At 43.2% G+C, this 22,251-nt stretch overlaps 1 protein-coding gene and 1 long non-coding RNA gene across 3 annotated transcripts in view; one reads left to right on the top strand and one right to left on the bottom strand.

Annotated features, from left to right (window-relative positions):
* The window catches only part of LOC129337084 (uncharacterized), a 28,895-nt gene extending 17,358 nt beyond the window's left edge, over window positions 1-11,537 (top strand). Inside the window, exons 3-4 of the long non-coding RNA XR_008597770.1 lie at window positions 7,090-7,158; window positions 11,339-11,537. This is a non-coding gene — a long non-coding RNA (uncharacterized LOC129337084). The remainder of the gene's footprint in view (window positions 1-7,089; window positions 7,159-11,338) is intronic.
* SGCZ (sarcoglycan zeta) overlaps window positions 1-22,251 on the bottom strand; it is a 392,529-nt gene that overhangs the window by 169,813 nt on the left and 200,465 nt on the right. The gene's annotated exons all lie outside the window — the stretch shown is intronic.

Genomic DNA, 22,251 nt, shown 5'->3' with positions numbered 1-22,251 from the left:
AAGACCGCCTCTGGTTGGCAGTGTTGACTAGGCCAGAAGGAGCTCTAATCAATGGCATCCTTCTTCCATGTGCAAAACAACTCCTGGAGCTGTGCTCCACCTCTGGCCTAGAGCATGGGAGCTGCTGTGTTAAACAAAATAGTTTGGCATACCATTATTTGGCAAGACTGCTGGGGTTACCTTCCCTGATGTGGAAATTGATGAGAACAGATATGGAATATTAATAAACTGGGCTTGATGCATGGACGCATGCGCGCGCGCGCGCGCGCGCGCGTGCACACACACACACACAGAGTTTTATATACAGAAAGCCAAACATATTCAAAGTGAAATGTTGGGGTGGATCCCATCCCTAGCCTACCATTCCATTGAGCAAAACAATTTATTATTAATGTATTTATACTCCACCTTTCCTGTTGGCTCATGTTTTAAATCTTCTTCCAATCTAAGGAGATTTCTGTCAAATTAAGTGGCTCTTCCCTTGTAGGGGACCCTCTTAAGTTGAAAGATGGCTTCTAAGGCTGGAAGGCTACTTGGAGGATGGCTGGATACACCCCACCATGCTCAGCTAAGCATGCCACTCATGCAACATGCTGTGTACAACAGTAGATGTTTTATTAAAGAGGACATCTTACTTACAGGTCAGCCGTATCACTTGAAGCATGAGCAGAAATGGACTTTGGGTGACAGATAGCGATACTTAGTAGGCTTAGTGTTTCAGATCTGTTGAATTAACAGCTGTCCTTACTACTGCTAAATTATAAGCTGCTGTACAATTTAATGGGTCTTGTCATTGACTGCATCAATCTAGTGACACACATGAAGCAATAATGGCCATGAAGCTTCGAGCAGTGATTGGCTGAGTGTCCTGTCTGCTACAAATGGATTCCTGGCTGCCCCTGGTCCAGCTCTTTTGATTCTAAGGATCTCTGGCTGTCATTGACTCAGCTGCATCAGTCCTTGAAAGTAGCAGTACAGGAAGACAGACAGAGCAGTAGAAAGAGCAAGTGCTGAAGATAAAAGAGGATATGGGCTAGGATTGTTACAGGGTGTGAGGGTGGAATTACTTTTTCCAAATTTTTCTTTTTTAGATACTGCAATTGGTTCCTCTTATTCTCTTTTCCTCTTTTAAAAAAGGAATTCTATTTGATTTCTCATTAATTTATCTCTGAGCATTTTTTTAACCTGGGCTGTTTCCACATGGCTTACCTTGTTCCGGAAAACAGTGAAATCTCGCACGAAATCTCACGAGAAGATGCTGTTATTGAGCGAAATCGCACAAGAAGGCGCTGTTATCGCATGAGAAGACACAATATCAGCGTCTTCTCGTGCGATTTCGCACAAGATTTTGCTGTTTTCCGGAACAAGGCAAGCCGTGTGGAAACAGCCCATGTGATTGTGTAGATTTCCTCACCTGTGGATTTCTGCCTGTTGCTGGGCCCCTGTAAAAAAACAATCTGATGCAATAAGGATATGTTCAGACAAATCTTGCCTTGTTTCTTCAAAGGCTCACTTTGTTCTTAATTTTTCAACTATGCTCATAGTATATAAATAAATACATTTACATCTTAGAGAGCGAAATCGATTACTGCTGTTCATGAAAGAGGAATTGATTCAAACTGACACAAATTCTTTAAAAAGAGGAATAGAAATGGTTTGATGGATTTCAGGGAGACATTGGGCGAAGAGGAATTAAAAGAATTCCTCTTAACAACCCTAGTATGGATTGGGGTGCATATGAAAAAAAGGGGGGGGGGAATGGTGATTCAGATCTGGGTTTCAGCTATCTCAAAAAAAAAAAAAATCTGAGATCCCTGAAATTTGGGTAAGATTCCCTAATCTCATTTGGCAATGTAGGCCTTGGAACCCTCATCCCATGGGGACCCCTATTTTGATCTTGGAACCAGAAAATGGAGTCTGTGGGCCAAGCTAGAACTGACGAATGACACTTGAATGGCAAGGGAACAGACTCACATGTATTCCTCCCTGTTCACTTGCGCTCCACTTGCACTCCACTCAATCACATAGTATTCCTCTACTCATGTGTATTCCTCCCTGTTCACTTGTGCTCCACTTGCACTCCACTCGATCATGTAGTGATCAAGTGGAGTGCAAGTGGAGTGCAAGTGAACAGGGAGGAATACACACGAGTCTGTTCCCTTGCCATTCAAGTGTAATTCGTCACTTCTAGCTTGACCCTCTGTCCTGCTAACAGTAAGCAGCAGTGAGTCATGCTGAGGGTTATGAAGTTGCAGCAAGTCATAAAGCAGCAGTGGAATGCTGCCCCTCACTAAAGCCCACCTTAGACTGATTAATCCAGAGAGCCATTCTCCCCAAGGACTTTGAAACCTTCTCCTTGCATAATTGGACACTAATGAATGGCCCGGTCTCCAAGACAATGAGCAATGGACTGACCCCAGCTAGTTCCTCCCCTTAACATAGTGACTGTACAGGAAGGTTTCTGCCCTCTCCTTAATCTTGCTATTCACCCAGCCTCAGGGCTGTGTTTCTCCAGACCTCCTCCAGGAAGCATTTTTAAATTCCATGCAAACCAGGAAAACTCCCCCTTTCAATATTAGCCTCCTCCCTACTTTAAATTTGAGTGATTCCTCAGAATTAAGTTTTCTGATAGCCTCAATGCAGGGCAGGATTTACCAGGTGCTCAGCCTTATCATAGAACCATTGTCCTCCCGGAGACAGCCATGTGCCACTCCCAGTCTTTTATTCAGAGGAGTTAGCCGTGTTAGTCTGTAGATGTGAAATAGTAAAGAGTCCAGTAGCACCTTTAAGACTAACCAACCTTATTGTAGCATAAGCTTTCAAGAACCACAGCTCTCTTCATCAGATGCATTTGACGAAAAGAGCAGTGATTCTCAAAAACTTAGCTACAATAAAGTTGGTTAGTCTTAAAGGTGCTACTAGAATCTTTACTATTCCCCCAGTCTTTTGTTCACTTATCATTTCCTCACCTTATGACCAGCACATTCCAGATCATGATCATCTGTACTATAAATGTAGCCTCCAAATCCCCAATACTTGGCAGCAGTTTTTCCAGCTACTGCCCCAGTGTGGCGCAGGTTCCTTCTTCTGTCTCTACACTCCACTCTTCTGCTCTTCACATCAGGACTCTACAGGATTTCCACACTCTCTGATGAATTTGGACCTTTGGATACACAAGTCAAAGATCCCTAAATATTGTTTTTTAATACCCCACTGTACATGTGTCTGTTCCTTGCAGGCAAAAGGATCCCTTTGCTTGTTACAGGGCCTTCATGTGTATATCAATTTGGGTAACAGCAAGATTAGAGAGTCTCAATTTTATTCAGTCATTATTCCCTTTGGGAAAAAATATCTGGCGGGCTGGAGAGGGCATTTTTCAAGGAAATTTCACCGATTTTGCAGGAATCGTACTCATGACTGTCTTCTAAAGTTCTTCCAATTCCAGGAAGATTAGACTTTGGGGGTCCAATTCTATGGACCCCTGAACAAGGTGCCCTCAGCCACTCCCCATTTTTTCTCATAGTGGGAAAATTTCCCAGCTGGCTCTCAGGCAGAAACACACACCGTAAGGCTGTCGCCGGGCAAAGGCACACTCCTAAACGCAACCTCAACCTCGAGAAAGCCCAACAGAATCAAAGTGAAGTTATATTGTCGGAGGCTTTCACGGCCGGAGAACAGAAAGTCCACAACAACCAAAGTTGTTGTCCACAACAATCCACAACAACCAAAGCTGCCTCCTGCCACTCCTCATTGTTTCCTATGGCAGGAAAAAAGCCAAGCTGGCTCAAGCTAGGGGCAGACAGGGTCAAGGTTGCCATGGTCAAGGCACACTCCTAAATGCAAACTCAGCCCAGAGAAAGCTCCACCAAACCAAACTGAACCAAGGGAATGGAATCCCCCCAGAACCAAATGAAGCAAAGGGAACAACATCACATCAGAGAATCATGTAAAACCTGCACATTCCACTCAAACCAAACTGAATCAAGGGACACTCTTGCAACTTAACCCAATAGAACCAGTGTCTCTCACAGAAGCCAGGCAGAACAACCAGCAAATAAATGAACACCAACCGTCTAGAACACTAACACCAACCTTTAAACAAACAATTTAGCAAAAGGCAAAGCAACCACCACCACCACCCACAACAGTAGAAGCAGTTTTTTAAGAAGGTAACTGTCAGACAAAACTGATCTCTTCCTGCTCTTCCCACCTTATCCCTCCCAACTCCCAGGCCAACTCCCTTCCCCCCAAAAGACAGGAAAAATCACTGAGTCTACGGCAATTATACCAGTTCCTCCAGCAGGCAGTGCAGGTGTCTTACCAATGCAGCAGTAGGCAGGTAGCAAATCTATTAGTAAATCCCTGCCCAAGGGTGAAGATGAGTGTCCAAGCCAGGCAAGAGAGCCAGCAGCACTCCGCAGCAGTTTCTCTCCAAGACCAGTCCACACAAAATGGAGGCTGTTCTGAGACAAGCCTGCTTTTTAAAATTGCCTGCAAGGGGAATTTGAAAAAGGCTCTCTCCTCCTCAGAGAACCCTATTGTCCAGACAAGGAGAGCTCCTGCATGGATTGGTCACACCCCTCTCTGTCTCACTCCCCCTCCCTCCTGCCTCTTCGTCCTTCCCCCCTCCCTTCTTCCCATCCCCTCTTGGAAAAAAAATCTGTGTTTTCTTGGGTAGTATGTTTTGTTCCATTTTCATTTGCGTGCTTGGGCGCAGTGCAGAAGAGGAATGAGTCCAAACTATTTCAATTATTAGAACGTGATAAATTGAGATGCTGAAAATTGTTTTTCTGAAGAGGACCCAGAAGTTGAGCCTAGGCTGTTGTCAATGCCCCAAAAGATGGAATGGGCAGTGAGCTGTTAGGAGCATAGCTGTTGCATGGGTTCATAAAGGAAAACCTGGTCCTTTCAGTATGATAAACTAGGGCATGAAGTTAGGAACAGGGAAGAAGAGGGGCAAGTATGAATGGATCGTGTTTATTTATGAGATGTCTAAATTTAAAGCAGTTCAGTCCTCCACCAGCACATCCATTAAACCGCCAAGGGGCATCAGATCGTGCAGAGCATTCTGGAAACCAATAGGATCCATCAGTCTCCATGGGAGAGCAAAAATGCGCTCGCTGCCCATGTGGGGTGGGGTGAAGGTTGAGGCTGGTGCGCCCAGATGAGCTTTTAAGACAAAGTGGTCCACCCATGGCACTCCTTCAACCATGTCCAGGTCCATCTGAATCCCCATCCCAAAGATCAAATCCAGCACGTGGCCCACTTGATGTGTGGGTGCTGATACTAATTGAGAGAGTTACAGTGCAGCCATGGATGAGGCCAGGTCCACAGCCTGTGCAGGCTGACTCAGACTGGAAATAACCTCATTATTTCTGAACGGGGAAATGATTTGTGAACCATCCCTACCACCACCCAGTTTTGAAACACAGCAACTTCACTAACAGGAGATCATCGTTTCTGGCCACCATTTTTGCTGTGCTCTCTCACTCTTTAACGTGACCTTGTCCCAGTTCCCCAATATTCTGTTCTGCTCAACTTCACAGCAGCAGCCAGCCTCAAGTCAAGCTGGTATTATAATTATTTTGCCATTAGATCAGGGTTCCTACAAATGAGGAGAAACGGATTATAAAGGGCACAGGAGGTGGGAACAGTGTGGAAATTATTTGCACCTGACAAGCCAGAGACATAGGAAGAAGTTAAACAGGGACTCTGATGATATGCAAAATGTCATTCCTGGAATTTTTTAAAGAAATAGTGGTGGTTATATGTACATACAAGGGTTGAGACAAGTCTGTGTAATAAAATGACTAATACTGTTGGGAGCCAAGAAAGCTCTGAAATGACTAGAGAATAATATTATATATAATTATATATATATTATATATAATTATATATATATTATATATAATATTATATATAATTCTGGGATTTATAACAGGGTAGTTGCAATAGAAAAGAAAGAACTCTAGGCCAGCATATCAAGTAGTCTTTAGCTATATCTGCCAAATATCACATATGAGAAAATGTATTGACAAAAATACGCAAGATCTCTAATTTCTGTTGCATAATTCACTCCTTTCTTCAGGTTTTGCATGACTTGGTTACTAAAAAACGAATGCTAATTAATGAACAATCAAATCAACCATGTGGATAATTAGCTCATACCCACCTGAGGGGCAAGGAACACATGACACGGGAGAAATCAACTATTTTTGTTTTGATATGACTGCAGCCATGCTGGGGTTTGAAGGTAATTGGAGGAGCAGAAGGGTGGTGGGATGGCTTCTCGTGGCCCTGTTCTGCTTATTACCGCTAAACCTACCCCCCTCTCATGGAAAAAAAAAGATGTGTAGCTTCTGAAACATTTTCCTTGCATGGAGAAAAACAACACCTGAGACAGCTGATTGGGAAAACAGGGAAAAGGTTAAGCCCTGTAGACGAACTTGGATTGCCCCACTGTTGCTCAATAATAATAATAATAATAATAATAATAATAATAATAATAATAATAATAATAATAATAATCAGGGCTTTTTTTCAGCGGGAATGCAGTGGAACGGAGTTCTGGAACCTCTCGAAAATAGTCACATTTTCCACAGTGCGGAGGGCAATCTAAACTCCCCTCTGTCCGGAGATCAGGGGGCAGGGCCACCAGCCATGTGACCATTTTCTCCGAGGCCACTGAGTTCCACCACCTTTTTTCCCAGAAAAAAAGCCCTGATAATAATAATAAAAACTATTAGGAAAATCTCCATGAGTTGGATCCAAAGATGCATCACAAGAAAGGAACAGGTACCTAGCACAGTTCTGTTTGCACAAGCAATAGTGAAAGGGTTGCGGTAACCTAGTGCTACCATATAATTTTTAATGAAGTAACAGTACACATATGGAGCAATGGAATGGACAACAGACATATAGTTCACATTATTTCATTTAAGAATGAAATCATGTTCACAATTTCATTTTAAGAAATACTTGGTTGTCCGGTTCCCACAAGGCCCTAGTTGGCATGGGTCAGGCTCCCTAGTGCTTCTTCCTTGGCTCACCTGCTAACCCTCTTTTCTTCCCCCTTTGTCTTTCTTACAGTTGTCCCAGTGCATCTCATGGATCTGTTACACCATTGTGTCCAGCTGCCACGCACTATCTTCTCTGTAGGTAAGTGCACATCCCTCAGCTTGGCACCCTTGCTTGTCCTGGCCTCCTGTTCCCAGCCATTCCTGAGGCTCTTTACCCCCCCCCCCCCTTTGACTGACTGAAGGGCTTTTCTTGACCCCCCAGCCTTCCCCTGGCCTCAGGACTTCCTCTGCTGCTTGCATCCACTGGTAGGATTCCAGCCACTGCCAGCTCTTTGCCTCGCTCCCTTGTTTCCAGTCTGCCACTCCCTTTTGACTCTGTGAGCAGCCAGGACAGGCTCCACCAGGCACTAGTGGTGTTGTACCAATTCTGGCTCAACTGAGTCCTGCTGGCTGGGCTTGTTGGAGTGCACCAGCAGCAGCTATGAGCCACAAGGCCATCTGCCATCCCACGTTCAAGTTAACTCTTGTGCATATGGAAAAGATAGTGGGGATACAATTGCTTTCACTCAGTACAAACAGGCAGAGAGGAGTAATTGCAGTGATTATGCTTGCACAAGAACTGTTGTGCAATGGAAATCTTGTGTGGGATCCAGCCCATGTATCGAGTGCACAATGTCTGTTTTGACCCTGAATGCACTAATAGATTTTGCCAGGGCTTTTTTTCTGGAAAAAGTGGTGGTGGGACTCAGTGGTGGAACTCAAGATCACACAATGACGTCACTTTGGGATAGCTGGAGCAAGGGGGGAATTTTTAAAAGTTTAAATCGCCCTCGGCAAAAATGGTCACATGGCCGGTGGCCCCACCCCCTGATCTCCAGACAGAGGGCAATCTAAACTCCCCTCTGTCTGGAGATGGCCATGTGACCATTTTCAAGAGGTGCCGGAACTCTGTTCCACCGCGTTCCTGCTGAAAAAAAGCCCTGGATTTTGAAGCAGGACTTTCTTGTTCCTTTTCTAAGAAAAGTCCCCCATTCCTTTCTCTTTCAGGGTTTCTCCCTGGTAAATTAACCCAGTGTAAATAAGGTTGCCATTTGCCAAGTAGCAGCAGGCAACTTCCATTCACAATCCTCCACCCTTCTTATATTTATAGCAGAGGGATTAAAAAATGGGAGAGACACCATTGAGGGTGATATTGAAGGGAATTTTCCCCATCTCTATAGTCTTTACCATAGAGACTGAGATAATTTCTAGAGCCAGAAGTAACATCATGGTAAACTAGGGATCCCAGGAATCCCCTGCTCCCACCCTCCACCACCCTCTGCCCCCTGCCATCACTTGCCTGGCCAGTAGGGGGGGAGGTGGGGGAAACAGGCATCCCAGATGCAGTTCCAAGGGGGGGGGGTTGCAATGATATCACTCCCAGGATTAACATCAATCTGCTGCCCTGGGAGCATTCCCGCACTTCACAGCAGACCGATTTGGGCTCCAATGGGCTGAATCAGGCCTTTGGGGGGCCCAAATTGGCCCATTGTGAAGTGTGGGAGCACTCCTGGGCCCTGCATGATGATGTCACTTCCTGGATCATGCTGCCGTGGGAGCACACATATGCAAAGTGCACATGCAAAGACCAAGAACAAAATGAGTGCCAGGTCTCCCTCTCTTGCCGGGAGGGTAAGGGGACCTGACAGCCCCATGTTATACAAACCCCCCACTCCAAAATGAAATCAGTTTTGGGTAATGGATAAGGAATTCCTCCAGACTCTTTAATAAAGACCACAGAGACTGGGAGAATTTTAAAGGGACACAGAGGAAAGGACATCACCCACCCAACTCCACCCTTCTCATGTGCCGCCTCCAAAATCTCCTGGCATTTGCTGAGGTGGGTCTGGCCATCCTAACTTTAAAGCATAAATTAGGCCTTTTTCTCTCTGAGAATGTAAACTTTTGTTTGGATGGTATTTCATACTGCAGAAGAGGGTTCACATGACTGAATATTCCTACAGGCAAAATATTCTCAGTCCTTTAAAAGGTAGCATTTCTTGGTAAAAGTAAGGATAAAGCCTTCTATTTTTCTGTACAGAAACATATTTGTATGAAAAGAACATTCAGTCATGACAATCTGAAGTGGTGCTGACCAAACATTCACTTACCTCCTCACTGAGAACTCTACTGAAATAAATAACGCAGGGGTCCCACCCCCCCACCCCCGCCCCATCTCTGTAATTGTCGGCTTGGTTTTGCTCTGCATGAGCTCATAAGCTGATTCCTGCTAGGTCCTCAGAGCCTCTAGAGGAAATTATATTTTCATACTAATTAACCAGAAGTCTGGAAATGAGCATTTGTAACACCTACATTTGTATCTTCAAAAGGGGAGGGGGACACACAAATCAAATGTAAATTTCAGTGAGATCTTTACTGAGAGAGATACGAATTAATTAGCTTTAGGACTATTCCATAGCAATGTGAAATTAAAAATATAACAAAGACAGGACAGCACAAAAACTGTCTTACCATCCCCCTTCTTCCATATAAAAAGCATCCTTTCCCGAAGATTTATATTACACTACTCACAAAAATAGAAAGGGCATGTGTGTGTGATGTGCCATCAAGTCGCCTCCGACCTATGGTGACCCTCTGAATGAAAGACCTCCAAAATGTCCGATCATTAACAGACTTCCTCAGATGCTGCAAACTGGAGGGCGTGGCTTCTTTCATTGAGTCAAGAAGGGGTGTAAGACAAGCAGAAGGGCATATTTTGACCTTTTATTTTATATACAGCCACAAATGGGCTGAGATATATTAACAGCCGAGCAGACACCGAACTGGATATTCTTGAGGTCTGGGGCCAGTGGCTTGGCAAAAAGGCTGGGAGATGTAAGGTCCAGGCAGTATTCTGGTAATGGCAACAAAAACCATGTGATTAAATGCACAAAGAAACTGGTAATCGGTATTTGGTATTCTGATTTATCTGCTCCATGTGCAAACACTAGATTTGGGTGGCAATGAGATTGCCATACAAACGACAGTGTGCATACAATGGCCCTTCCGTTTCTGAAGTATTTGTCCTGTGTGGTGTGACCTTTATGATCATGCCAAAGTCACTAGACGGAGGAGTCTGGGGCAGCTAACAGGATTAAGAGGAATAAACCAAAAAAATAAGGCCACTTTTGGAACAAGAACCTTGATATGTGTATTTTAGATGTGCCATCAATGCATTTGCACTTTACAGTATGCTATAGACCAGTTGAAGAATTCCTTTTGGGCCAGGTATTTGAGCACTAGCATTTTACCAGTTCGAAATAAACAATCTTTAATCCAAATGGTTTGGTTATGCACATGGCACTTTAAGAGGTATTTTCCTTGGTAGTATGGAATGGAAACTTTGAAATCAGATTAATCACTCCCAATTAATAGGAGTGAAAGTCATGTTGTTGTAAAACCAAATACTAGTTTGATTTATTAAAAATATCCATTCAGACACATGCGATGCCAGAATGTTCTGAGGGGAGTAAGATGTGAATGGCATCCAGTCAAGAAAACAAATTTCTGTTCATTTGTGTAGTCTCATTTTTTTTCTAAAAACTACCTACCTAGCTGAAAACAAATTGGTAAAGGCATCTGTCTAACAAGTAATTAATTCCATGTAATACAATCCCAGAACTTGCTTTTCAGGAATAAAACAGGGCAGCACTGACCTGTAACTGTCGTTCATTGAGATCCTCAGGGCAGGCACACATGGGACTGTGCATGTGCAGGTCTGCTGATCAGTATTGAGGGGGGGTCCCTCTTCTCCCAGAGCACAAGTGTAGCTGTTTCCTGAAGAAATAGCCTACTCTCTGGGAGAAGGGGCTGCTTCCAGCCCTCAGTATCTCCTGAGCTGCCAGACTCTCTCCAAGATAAGTAGTGAAGAACACACAACAGGGGAGAGGGGAGGGTCTGTGTGCCAATGTAACCCTTGTCCACTAGAGGGAGATAAAGAGTTGGGGTATTCCTTATAAGGGAAAAAAGGCGCAATTTCCCCTGAGAGGCTGGAGGGCCTGAGACTGCAGGGAGAAGCCCCCTCTCCTCAGAAGCCCTCCTTTGTATGAACTCTCTGTTAACATTGTAGGTATGAGAATTTCTTATACTTATTACTGGAAGGGAGGATTGTGTTTATATTAATTGGCTGTTAGTTTGTAATTTGATTATTGCTGGGACTATTGGAAATGAATGTTACATGTATAAATCTTCTTGGAGAGACTGGAGGGCCTGAGACTGCAGGGAGAAGCCCCCTCTCCTCAGAAGCCCTCCTTTGTATGAACTCTCTATTAATGTTATAGGACTCCTGTGAAGAACAGAAGGCATCTCTATGCAGAGCACAGCTACAAGTGGCTGCATTTCAAGGGACTGACCACCATACAGAAGTCAGAAAGACTGAGACCTGGGTCTGCTTGAGCAAAACAGGCCTGTTTTGTTACATGATTGTTGTTATATATGCTATATTATTGTATTGTCCCCAATAAGTTGTTTTTTTCTCAAGTTTGTTCATTGTTATTTTTTATAAATGCAAGTGTCACAAGGTGGGATCACACTGTCATAGACATGAATTCTCCCAGTTCTCAAATTAGATATATCTATTTGTTTGGTGTTGTTCCTTGAACAAAACAGGTTACACCTGCACAGACGACCTCAATGAACAACAGTTACAGGAAGGAAGGCAGATATTGCTGCTAAGTGGATGTTAATAGATGAGATAGACATCCCTTCATATTTCAAACCCAGCAGGTATTTCAAAACAGACAAAAGTGAACAAGTAAGTGGGTTAAGTACCTTGGTCATTGCCCAGCCTGCACATTTTTCCCAGTTTGAAGCATATGTGTATGTTACGTACCGTCAAGTCGCCTCCAACCTATGGCGTCCCTATGAATGAAAGATCTCTCAAACATCCTATCATTAACAGATTTGCTCAGATCCTGCAAACTGGAGGGCGTGGCTTTTATTGAGTCAAGCCATCTCGTTTTAAGCCTTCCTCTTTTCTTACTGCCTTCCACTTTTCTAAGCATTATCGACTTTTCCAGAGAATCTTGTCTTCTCATGATGTGACCAAAGTCATTGTAGCTTCTAGGGAGAATTTAGGCTTGATTTGATCTAGTACCTGTTTATTTGTCTTTTCCCCCAATTTTGAGCATATGACAACCTAGTAATTGGTTTCCTAGCAATCAGGATAACCTGTGCTATTCTTTCGGGGAGTTTGTCTGTTAATGTGATATTAGCTATGCCGTGAGTGTCAGTCTGGGTATGTCATGATAGTTCACCTCTCCTACTACAGACAGGTAGGAATAACAACCCTTGTGCCACCACTGAGAGGTAAGAACCAAAACTAAACAAAACACACAAACTTATTGGTTGGAGGATGCTGTTACAAACTTGTTTCACCATTCCAGAAGCTGCTTTAATGAAATAAAACAGTGATTTCTGGCTCATTCTTTTCGTTTTGCACACCTCCACTTTCTACTCTATTTGATACATGCCAGCCCTGTTTCATCTGTGGTCTATCACTGATGCTACAGGTTTAATACATTGTCCAAAATAATCCATTTACTCTTCCTGAACTCATCATTCCCCATAAACAGCATCATCATCACCAATTTGAATTTTAAAGCATGTTTGATATGGTATCATCATTATTAAAAAGACTACAGTAAAATTCTCTGTATCATTCATCACATATCCTTGTTTGGAAATTTATAGTAACTTGGTTTCCTGGGTGGGAGGGAATCTTCAGTGATAATCTGTTTTGCATGCAGAAATTCAAACCCTGGCCTCTCTAGGGGTAGAAGGTGATGGAAAAGACTCAGGACCTTGAGTCAAAGGAGACAACATTGATCTTAATAGACCTCAGTGGGCTGACTCAGTATTAGGCAGCTTCCTATCTTTATATGAACAAATAATTGAATTATATTTCTATCTAACTATATTCAAGCAAACATAGATATTGGAGCACGTTAGTGCATTACTGGAAATCTACACACGAAGAAGATCCAAGTTTATTCAAGTAGCTGCCTGTAGAATAGCCTGTCGGTTTGTGTATAAATCATTGTACTGGAGCAGTTTTTGAATTTGAAAGAGCAACAACTTATGCAAAGATACAACATGCAGCCTCTGGTGAGGGTGTGAAGGTGTCACCAAATAACCAATCACTCCAGATGCAAAGACATTATAAAACTACACAATACATCGACAACACATTATACACACACACTTTCTCCAGAAGATAACAGTGGGATGAGGCATTCCTGTAGAGATATGGGGCAGAGAGAAGTCTTTATTTAGTTGATTTCTTTTTCATGGCACACTAACAGTTCTCTCATTAGACTGTAGTTTGGAATTCAATAGATTAAGGACCAAAATAGATGTGATGGCATCCTTGTGTCTGCCACACACATTTTAAAATGCTGCAAGGGATCAGGCCTACAATGTGGTGGGTGAAGCACTCGTTTCCCTCCCAAATGCCTTTTCAAGTGCCAAAATAGTTGAGGTCTCCCCTGCAGCTGTTACAGCACTTGAACAGGTAGGGAACAGGAACAGAAGTGCTTCAGTGCGCTATGGACTGGATTAGCATAGGGACCTCACAGTAATTTAAATCGCTTTAAAATGGCGTGGTTGCCTCGTGGCACATCTGGTTTGGCCCTGAGAGTATGGGATATTCATAATCCAAATAAATGCATACGTAATGCACTAGTAGAAAATACAAATTATTCCTGAATGTTAACACGGGTGCAGAGAAGATCAGATCTTACACTATATTTATGAATGAACCTCTGACTTTGATTCTAAACACAATTTGAATTGAGACAGACAAGGTCTGGACAAGGTCATAGTTCCCTATTATGGGATAATATATATGCTATTCACTTTGAATATTATGGTTGTACTGGATTAAAACACTATCAAGGCATTCCTTATTATTTGCTAAAAAGAGGCTTATGCACACAGTTCTTTACTTTCTACTGCTCAAAATGCATGTAGCTTGCTGAATTCTATTTGGAGCTGAAAACAAAGAAGATTGCAAGTCATCCTTCAAAGGCTTTCTTATCATGACTTTTTTTTTTACACAGAGTATACTACTAACTCTGAAATAGACTTTAATACTTTCTAACATGGACATTGTTTTGAACCTCCACTGATAAGGTTTGATTTTTCGAGAACAGTTTTCAAAACAGATTCATCTCAATGCAGAATATCTCATTGCCAAGTCAGGCTCATCATGACTTCCAGGGAATGGGATATCAGCTCCCTAACAGAATGTTGACTAAATGATTGTGTCATTTTCCTGGCACCATTAATCAGGAAAGCTAATTAACATGCTGGAATGTTTATGCTGTTATTTTTTAAAGGTGAAGACACAACTACTGTAGGACATCTCCCCCCATAATATTTGGTAGATAATTTAATTTTGCAGAAACTGTAAATAGTAATCTGGAGATAAAATGGTTCATTTAATTCATTTTGCACCACAGAAAGTTCAAAGATAAATACAACAACATTATCAATAAAGATAATAAATTCAACATATTTAGAAAATACTCAGTTTGGAATATATGTCAAAATAGATGCAGTGTTCTCTCACTTATTTTTTCTTTGCAGTTTATTGAAAGAATAAACAAAAGAATGCACGTGAAATTGTTGCCACCCATACGTTTTTCCTCCCTGAGGCTTTAAGATTCTGTATAAACTGATCTTGTTCCTCAAACAGGATGAAAGCATTAGCATCACGTCCCTTCCTGCAAGCAGAACTCAAGCTCTGTCCACAAATTACAGTGAATGCAAATGCAGTCTACACAGAGTGTAGACACTTGATTTCATTTAGATGTTGACTGAGTAATTTTCATGTATGTATAACTGAAGTACTTAGGTACTAGTAATTAACGTGTGGTGGCTCTTTCTTACAAACAGATGTATGTGCATTTACTGTAGCATGTGAACTGGGCTACAGACTCAGAGGAGAAGTCCAATCCAGTCATTGGTCCAGGACCACATAGCCTGACCAAGTCAATAACTCCAATCCAAAGAAGAACATGTTGGAGCTAGGAGCAGAATTCTGGAGCCATTTATTGGCCCAACAAACCCTTATCATGACATTTTGTCAATGTGCCAGTTGCAGAAGTCAGAGGAACTTGATTCACTGGTTGCTGACAGTGTTCCCATATTGCTTCCATTTTGCTCTCATCTTAAGCATCTTGCTGTTAGACACCTACTTTCCATAATGTTTTGCACGTAAAGCCAGTGAAGAAATCTCTTGCCAACACAGAGTAAAATACAGGCCTTGAAGAAAGGTAGCAGGAACACACCTGAGCCAACCACCTTCAATAGATGAATTATTCGCTTCTGGAAAATCCTTGGAGGGAAAGGTCTCCTCAAGAAACAGCATTTAGGGTATTAATAAGAAACTTCCAAATCTTATCAACAGACTTGGCCATTATTGGTGGTGGAAGGTACCCATAACAAGTCATAGTTGACTTATGGACCCCTACTGGGGGTTTCAAAGCAGAGACTAACGAAGGTGGTTGGCCATGGCCTGCCTCTGCAACGCTGGTCTTCTTTGAAGGTCTCCCATCCAATTACTAATCTACACTAACCACGCTTAGCTTTTGAGATCTAATGAGATTGAGTTTGCCTGGGCTATCCAGGTCAGGGCTGGCCACTGTTACTCATGTGTAATTACTTTGCCTAGGATCTGCTCCCATAATTGGGTCAGCTACTTCTGTGTCTTTTCTACCTTTGCCCAGATTAGAATTTGACCCTAGGAATTGTCCTCCCCTTCTAGAATTGCCCCAGTTTCACCTCATTCCACTGCATGAACTGCCCACTTCTCGACAAAATTCTGCTTGTTCTGTTTCCAACTTGCCAGTCTTTTTGCCCTACAATTGAAAAGAGAGTCCTTCCCCAAAATGCCCTATTTTGCCCTATTTTGGCAGCTCTGAGGCCATGAGTTTTTGTGAGTTGAAGAGCTCTGGTCTGAAATATGATATATAGCCCTGCCATTCTTTATTGGATTTCTTGGCTGTCCAGGCAACTGAAGGGCCTTTCCTTCAGTGTTGCACTTTCTGTAGCATCCCCTTATTGGTATTTATCCATCTGTCTCCTGTCTTCTCTGCACTGTTCTCCACCCTCCTTTCTGTTCAAGTAGATCATTTCCTCAGACTCTTGGTGTATGAAATCAATGTTGCTTTCAGCGAGCAAATTCTCCCTGCTTTGATGTATTGTATAATTCCTCGTTAGTGGAGTGGAGAGTGCCCTCAAGCCATAGCTGACTTGTGGCACACCCCGGTGGGGTTTTCATGGCAAGAGACTAACAGAGGTGGTTTGCCATTGCCTGCCTCTGCAACCCTAGTCTCCCATCCAATTACTAACCAAGGCCAACCCTGCTTAGCTTCTGAAATCTGATGAGATCAGTCTCACCTGGACTATCCAGGTTGGGGCAATTCCATATTAACAAACTGCATTTCAGATTTTCAGTTCCATCTGGGTTCTGAGTAATCCTTTCAAGTTTGCTGTAACACTTCATCACCTGGTCATAGGTAAATGCTTTTGCATTGCAGTCTGTGTTACAACTTGGAACTCCCTGGACTACTTAGGCAGTATTAGAGGGATTCTTCACACAGGGCATTTTTGGTGTGAATGCTGAGGGGGGCACTGGGTGACATATTTCTGCTTTTGGGTGGGGTCTAGGGAGCATGATGGAGTCCCAGAAGGGGTGATTCCCCCCCCCCCCCCGGATTCATAGTTCCTTCTTGGGTTGCCAGCAGGTGGTGAAACTCCCAAGATTTAAGGGTGAAGCCTGGGACAGGCAGGGTTTGAGGAGGGGTGTGTGTCTGTGTCTGTCTGTCTGTGGTGCCTTCAAGTCATAGCTGACTCATGGTGACCCCTGACAGGGTTTTCATGGCAAGAGACTATCAGAGGTGGTTTGCCATTGCCTGCCTCTGCAATCCTGGTCTTCCATCCAATTACTAACCAAGTCCAACCTTGCTTAGCTTCTGAGATCTGACAAGATCAGGCTCACCTGGGCTATCCATGGGGTATAATGTTTAGTTTAGTTTAGTTGATTTTTAACCCACCCACCCCGCAAACAGGTTCAGGGCGGGGTACAACAATGGTAAAAATACATAAGATAAACAATAATCTCATAAGTATAACTTCCAAACCCTCCAAAGCAGCCATTTTCTCCATGAGAACTGGGCCGATTCCAGATGACTAACCTTAAGGCGCTTCATGCCGTCCTCTTCTGGATCGCGACGGGGAAAATGCGAAAAATCGCGTTTCCTCGCGCGAGTTTTGCGCGTCGTCGCGCAAAACTCGCGCGAGGAAACGCGATTTTTCGCATTTTCCCTGTCGCGATCCGGAAGAGGACGGCATGAAGCGCCTTAACGTTAGTCATCTGGAATCGGCCCTGGTCACTGCTGTTTGGAGATCAGTTGTAATCCCTGTAGATATCCAGGTCTCACCTGGAGATTAGAAACCATAGTTTTGTCTCTGATTCATAAGAAAAACAAATTTCCTTTCCTCTTCAGCCTCCCCCTGCCCTTGCAGCTTCCGACTCTCACATCCTTCCCCCTCCTCTGTCTTTTTTACAAATAGGCCTTTATTCTTTTGCAGCCTTTTAACATAAGCAGGTTAATTGTTCATGACAACTCTCAAAGGAAACAGATTATATTAAAAGCAGACTTCCTGTGACTTTGTGGCTGAACAGCCTCTTCCACTTGATGTTATCCTTTTGCTCTGTGCTGTCTTTTGAAACTTTAGCTACATCCACACATTGTTAGATATTGCACCATCACTGTGCTATAGCAATTGTTCAGAGCTGGATTTTCCTGTGTGGACAAGACCATCCAGTTTAATGCCACCATCACCCTGCTTATCAGCCCATTTCTCACCATAGTGTGCACCTGCCAACACTCACTTTGTGTGTTATTATTTTTTTGTGTGTGTAGTGTAACTGAGGAAAAACTCAGTGGATCCATGGTTGAGAGAGAGCACTGTGTGCACTGTGAGAACACACAGGTGTTTTGGTACTCTTAAGTGCGAAAACAGCTGTGTCGAAGAGCCTGGAAGCCCTCCTTGCAAAGAACAAATATCCAGCACTGTGTGGATGCAGCCTTTGGTAGGCTGATGGTGCCCCCTAATCCTCCTCCCCACATCAAGTCTTCATTTGGCCTTCAATAATTTAAGACCTTCTTCCTGCATGTGGCCCATGTTCCTTCAACAAATGCTCTTCATCCTACTGACCCTGGTTAATAATAAATGGCTACTGTGGCAGCTATCCACTCTTGCCCAATGGACTGTATATTTTGCTTTCTTGACCGCTGACAACTCTCTTTTTCTCCTAGCTTTTGCTAAGGACTTGCCTTGTGGCCATGTTTTCCTTGAGCACTTTAATGTCTAGCAGAGCCCCTTTAAGTCCATTGCCTGTATTGGTTTAGGCATCCTGGTCTCGCAGCTTGGCTCTCTGACTGCTGTCCAATGGACTTTTCAACTGTCACTTGTCCAACATTCCACCAAGCTGCCTACATTTCCCATCAAAACTTGAGGGAAGCAGACAAGTGTCCAATCTGTGCCTTTTGTCACTTGTGGTTCTGCTCTGAGTTTCCACAGGCCCAGTTCTAGCTTAGCATCCTGGGAGCAGAATGTCTGGCTCAGCTAATTAACTGCACCTGCCTTGAAGGGGCCTTGAGAAACAAGGGAGTCTTATCCCAGTTCCCGCCTAGCAACGCGGATTGACGGCACCTCTGATTGGCTAGGAATTTGAAGGGGAGGTTGGCTCCTCTCAGCCCAGAGATTGCTCGAGACTTTTTTTCCAGCAGATGAGGGAGATATTTTGCTCTATGCCAGGCATGACGACCAGACCTGCCTGGTATAGTTTAAGGAGTATGTTAATGACTATAAGCCTCAAGTTTTCCTCAGAGAAATGTTAGTCAGCTATAGTTAATATAGACAAGCGTTATTTGTTTAAATGCCCTTTGCTTGTGCCTGAGTAGAGTGATTCCTGCTACTTGCATACATTCTTTCTGAGGTAATAAATACCTTTTATGTAAGCCTTGTGTCTGTGAGTGTCTGACCAAGTGTGTGCAGAGTCCCCCAGGTTGGAAAAGAACCCAAAGACCGGTGAGTCTCAACAGGAGGGGTAAGGGCTATTCTTCCAGGAGGCCTGCTAGGGGTTTGAGTGGCTGTAAGCAGCACTTGAAACGGCAGGCGGGAGGTACCCCTTGGACCCCTGTACCTGGACATTTAATGAGGCCATAACTTTAAACACCTTTGATTACTGACCATAACTCTCAATACCTTCGGTTAAAACTTGTGTGTGCTTCAACATTTGGTCAGGACTCATTAATATATATGCATGCAGAATCTGTGTACTGCACTTCTGTAGGCAGCCCCCTTTGGGCTATGGGATGGCTGCCCAACTGCAGAGCAGGGTCACCATCATGAACAAAGGGGAGTTTTCTTGCCTGGTCCCTTGCTGCTCACCTGCCTCATCGACTTTCTCTTTGGGAAGGCTGAGAGAACAGGCAAGGAGATCCTCTTTGGTCTGTTCCTCAGAGGGTTTAAATGGGTGTTGCCAGGTTTTTTTTCAGCCAGAACACAACAGCATTCCAGCACCTCACATATCCAATGGCCCCACCCCTGATCCTGTTTCCTTCCATGCGCAGCCAAAAGTGTCCAGCTCTTTAGCTTCGGGTAAAGAGCAACACTTTTCTTGCTGCTGCTTTTCAGCTGATGTGAGGGGATCCCACATCAGCTGGAAAAATAGCTGCAGGCCTTGAAAGCAGCAACCCTGATTTCAAATGCCCACTTGCTTTTTTCAGCTGAGGGGGGAGGAGGGACCCCCTTCCTCCCCCGCCTCTCAGCTGAAAAAAGCAGTGGGGCATTTGAAAGCAGCAACAGTTTTCTTCTGTGTGTTTCTCCCGCATTTCCCTCTAGAGAGTTTCACCATCTCTTTTGTCAGAAAAAAACCCCTTTGCCACTTCCAGATCTACTTCTTAATGCTCCTGGAAATTGGTGCTGGCCTGCTTAGTAGCTTTGCTTGTTCAAGCAGTAGAGTCAGCCACTTTTGTTGTCTGGCAGCATATCTCCAGCGGGACTGTGGATGAGAACAGGTTCTCCCATGATCAAGAGAAAGCTACCTTGCTAGGATTTCCTCTTTCACACCCCAGGCTGTCACCTTGGGCTGTTCTGCATGTGTCAGGTATTATGGGCTCCAGGGCCCCTGAAAAATTGATCCTGGAAATGTTGCCAATGAATGACGATTGTATCCCAATTGCACGGGAGGGGGGAGTTACAGCCATCCACTGAAACCAATGGCAACACTCATAAATGTAATACAGCTTTTATTCAATCACTGCATCATGCAAAAACTCACATATAGCCAGGAAATAGTAGTAAAAGCAAACACCATCTGACTTCTAAAGCATTGAAGTCTGTCTGTAGCATAAATGTAATAAGAAAAATGACAAATATAATAATGAATTAAGATTCTGAAGCAATTTTTACCTCTTAAATATTGCCCATCCACATCAACTAAAAATAATGACTTAAATTATGGTCAAGGAATCATTTTCTGCCAATTCCTTACTTGGCAAATTAATTTCTTAACCTCTTTCTCCTGCCTCAGATGTCTTGCCATTCCACCTTGCTACAGGAAAAGATGGGACCATATTGCTGATATCTGCAACAGAACATGTGGGTCAAAAAGAAAAGCCTGGTTAATAATATCCCACAATTTCCAGTAAAAGAGAGGCTGACATCTGTGCAAATGAGCAATAACTCAGTGAACTCGTAAAAGAAGTGCCAAAGTGACACTCAAATTGATATGCTCGAAAGGTACAGTTTTGCAAATGGATCACCTCTGAGAAACTGCTGCGGAGTATGGAAAACCAAGGACAACATCATTAATCTTCTGTGGAGTTCAGCCAACTTAATTTCATGGCAGATTCTAGACTGACCTCAGTAAAAGTATGAATGAGCGGTCCCATTTGGTGGAATTTGTGATTAGACAACAGAATATAATGTTCATTGACTAGGAATCAGCTCATTCCAGTGGTGCCCTATAAAGTTGTGAGAGTCATAATATTATTCATAATATTAGTCATAATATTATTCATATTCATGAATATCAAGATGGTATGAGGACCTGGTTTTACAATAGATCAACATGGGTAGCTGTGTTCATCTGTCTGTAGCAGCAGAGAAGCGCAAGAATCCTGTATAAGACTGTAAGACTAACAAAGTTTGTGGTAGGGTATGAGCTTTCCAAAGAAGTGAGCAGTGACTCACAAAAGCTCATACCCTACCACAAATTTTATTAGTATTATTGGACTCTGCTGTTTTCTACTGGTTTTACAATAGTTGCATCTGAAATCTAACCAGGGGGAAAAATGACTTCCATGGATATTATAGATTTTATGAGACAGAGAGATACAATTTCATCTCCACACTAGATAAAAAAACCACAAGGTCTCATTAGGTGTCATAGTTTAAGCTGCTCAACGGAGTAATCGACAGCAGGAATAATATACAAAAGAATTGTGTGTGCATGGAATTCGTGACAGAAGACAGTATTATACAATTCAGGAGAAAGAAATGTTCTTTATCCTCTATTTTCAGTTAATCATTCATCAGCCAATTTTAAAAATATTGTTCATGGTGCCTTCCATGCATTGGATCCCGTGGAAGATACGTGCTGATAGATGGGCGGGCGGGCGCTGCTTACCCCTCCCATTGCAGGCAGGAGGCAAGGAAGTCTCATTCTGCTAGTTGAAATCCTTTCCCTCAGCGGAGATTTACCACTGGATCCAAGGCAGTGTCTGAACAGAGAACATATAAGGCATCAAACATTTAAAAATCAGTGAGACATCCTAAAAACACTCACAGAAATTCCCTCAGAAGAGCAACTTGCAGTTTTCAGGCTCAAAAATGTAGAAAATGTTGACCGCACAGAAGCATTCACATTACAAAAATACACAATATTGTGTATTTTTGTATTGTGAATTTATTAACTGTATTGTGAATTTATTTATTAACTGTACAATTGCACTACTGCACTTTTGCACTTTCATATGATATACAGAATATACAACTATTGTGAATTGGTTCCCTGGTGTTGTTGTTTTTTCCCTGCATTTGACGTTCCAGGGTTGCCCGTATTTTTCCTCCCCACACAGAAGCATTAGCAAGAAGAAGTTGCAAGTCTGGTTCA

This window comes from Eublepharis macularius, chromosome 10 (genome assembly GCF_028583425.1).
Source record: "Eublepharis macularius isolate TG4126 chromosome 10, MPM_Emac_v1.0, whole genome shotgun sequence".
Classification (NCBI taxonomy): Eukaryota; Metazoa; Chordata; class Lepidosauria; order Squamata; family Eublepharidae; genus Eublepharis; species Eublepharis macularius.
This window is presented reverse-complemented; position numbering and strand designations above follow the sequence as displayed.